We start from the raw sequence: 2,909 nt of genomic DNA, 5'->3' as shown, positions 1-2,909 counted from the left end.
GCACGCCGTCTGTGCGGCCGGATGAAATCAGCAATTCTTCCCCTCGAAAAAGTGAAACGTCCCCTTAGAAAAAATATACATGACTGTGCTTAAACTGACACACAATATTTTTAGCGCAACGCAATCTGACTTTCAATAATCCCTACAAAAGAATGGCCCTGACTAACATTAATCTATACCTTTCACTAATCACTTACTTCACAAAAATCTTCGTTACTCGAACTACTGCAATACAGCGAGCGCCACTCCTGCCAGCTTAATAGTGTTCAAAAGTAATTATATACATATATATATATATATATATATATATATATATATATATATATATATATATATCAGTTCATGACATCCAGTCTTACAATTTTACTGTCTCTGATGGACACACGTCCAGATCATCCGCTCTCAAAACTCCGCCATTTCTCTCCCCACATCCACCACTGCTGGCGGCTCACCTCCAACTGCGCAGCGCTACGCGCTATTAACATCCAGCTGCCCAACACTACAATAGCAAATTCCAACAATGCCACCCAGTCACAGAATGAACACAGCACAGCCAGTGATTTTCATACAGAGCGCTACGTGGCGGTGGCGTTACCAATATAAGAACCTAAACAGTCTACTTACGAAAGGCTAACTATACCTCTAAATTAGGAATGTAATGGCTCACCGAAAACTATAATGATAGAAATATACCAGGGACGGTACTTCTACTTATGGCATCTATTGGTTAGAAAAATGCACCGATGATGACTGATATCAGTCGAAATCGATTTGCAACAAGATAAATAAATTAAGTTTCCGTGAATGGAAAAAATATTAACTGCTAATGACTCTCCATGTGCATCTGGAGGGTGACAGAAAATGAGTGTGCGGGAGGTGTAGAGATCAACCTTCTATCGCACGTATGTATTACACATCGCAAAATGGACACCGTCGACATTCAACAACTGTTCAAAACAAACCATTAATTGGCACCGTGAACACCGAATGAAGAGTATCGGACCACAGTGATCACAAAGGTTCGCGCCATCAAGATCGAGGACAAACTCCTTGCGAGTTACGAACCATGCAGCACGTTCAGCTAGGTAATTACTCTTAAACAATGCATATAGGATCGTATTGGTGTAACGGAGTGATGAGAACTGATAGAATATGATGGCTTACAACAAAATGCAAAACAGTTTGTCTTCGAACTTATCATGAAACTGGCTATCTTTGAGACGTAACTGCAGATAATGCGATAATGTGATTTATAGCCACTGAAAAAACAAACATATAGAGGCTGAATTTGTCCAGTGGTACCATGTGGTACGAACGGCAATGTCACCCACTTTTCAGGAGGGATAATTTGCTCTAAGGGAGTATACTTTTATACGCAGACCAGAAATCAAGCAAAAGCAAGTCCCTTTGACCAACTATTGGTCAAAAGCCGTGCTCATACCACAGTTGTAGTTCACTTACGCCCATTTTCCCACTCTTACTTGCTGTGACGTAAATATTCCCTACTGCCCTGGTAAATCACGCAGCCGAGAAAGGATCGTAGGGGACAGAGCACCTCAAACTTCTCGTAGCACAAGAAATAACTTTCCATCCGATTTACCATCCAGGTTAATATTTATATACGAATGTGTTAAGGCACTGATGTTAGTTGATCATGATTCAACTTTCTTGGTACTTGTAATTTCTAAGGTTCCTTTCATGTGCATTTCCTCCACAAATTCCAAATAGTCACAGTTGAAAACAAATTTCTTGCTGAAGGATGCGATAAGTTTGTTTATCTCGTCTACAAATTCTCGGGCCGATTCCACCGTTCGTTGTGCATCGTCAAGTTGACGCTTTGTTTGAAATTTCGTTACCTTACGTCCTCGAATTCTGTATCACTGAAGTTATGCAACTATCCACTACGTCCCTCGAAATCACTCTAATCTATGTCGCACGCAATTTGATGTGCATGACGTAGTAGGTCACTATCATGCACATACTGTAAATTGTATGGAGCATCTTTGAAATGCGCAAACTCTACGTTATGTAACATGAGCGCCCTGTCCTTCCCTGAACATCCGTAGTTTTGCTTATGCACAGTACGATCATACTAGAATGAGATTTTCACTCTGCAGCGGAGTGTGCGCTGATATGAAACTTTCTGGCAGATTAAAACTATGTGCTGGACCGAGACTCGAACTCGGGACCTTTGCCTTTCGCGGGCAAGTGCTCTACCAACTGAGCTACCCAAGCAAGACTCACGCCCCGTCCTCACAGCTTTACTTCTGCCAGTTCTGCAAGGTTCGCAGGAGAGCTTCTGTAAAGTTGGAAGGTAGGAGACGAGGTACTGGCAGAAGTGTGCTGTGAGGACGGGGCGTGAGTCGTGCTTGGATAGCTCAGTTGGTAGAGCACTTGCCCACCAAAGGCAAAGGTCCCGAGTTCGAGTCTCGGTCCGGCACACAGTTTTAATCTGCCAGAAAGTTTCAGTACGGTCATACTGCTGCGGACACAGCCAAAATCTATAAATAATCTTTTTTTTTTGTACGTAAAAATCTTTAGCATCCGATCCTTGCTCAACAATTGTCCTCCACTACTTTCCACTGGAAACGGGATTTATGACTCGTTGTCTTACAAACCTGACAGGTATTTCAGAAGCACATTTTCGGACTCCTTGCAGCGTCAGTTCAGGGTAGAACCTCGAGCTATCGACGAAATCCACCCTCGTCTTCGTCAGGAGCAACTGACTGTCAAAGTTGCTGCCGTGGTCGCCTTATACAGCCCAAAGACGGCTACTGATTGGTCGGTAGTTACAGCGTGCTGTCACATCTGAAGTATGTGTTCCGGAAGAACGGCTATGGGTCATGTGATATGAAGTCAATGTTCTCCAAGAAAAGGGAACGTGAAAATGTTGAACATTCACATGATGA

General features: G+C 42.8%; 1 non-coding gene across 1 annotated transcript; it reads left to right on the top strand.

The window, feature by feature from the left end:
- Window positions 1–2,366: 2,366 nt before the first annotated feature.
- On the top strand, window positions 2,367–2,441 carry Trnaw-cca (transfer RNA tryptophan (anticodon CCA)). The gene has a single exon. It is a non-coding gene; the product is annotated as a tRNA-Trp (tRNA).
- The last annotated feature ends 468 nt before the right edge of the window (window positions 2,442–2,909 follow it).

Source organism: Schistocerca serialis, chromosome 4 (genome assembly GCF_023864345.2).
Source record: "Schistocerca serialis cubense isolate TAMUIC-IGC-003099 chromosome 4, iqSchSeri2.2, whole genome shotgun sequence".
NCBI lineage: Eukaryota > Metazoa > Arthropoda > Insecta > Orthoptera > Acrididae > Schistocerca > Schistocerca serialis.
The sequence above is the reverse complement of the archived record's forward strand: the minus strand, read 5'-3'. Positions and strand labels throughout refer to the sequence as shown.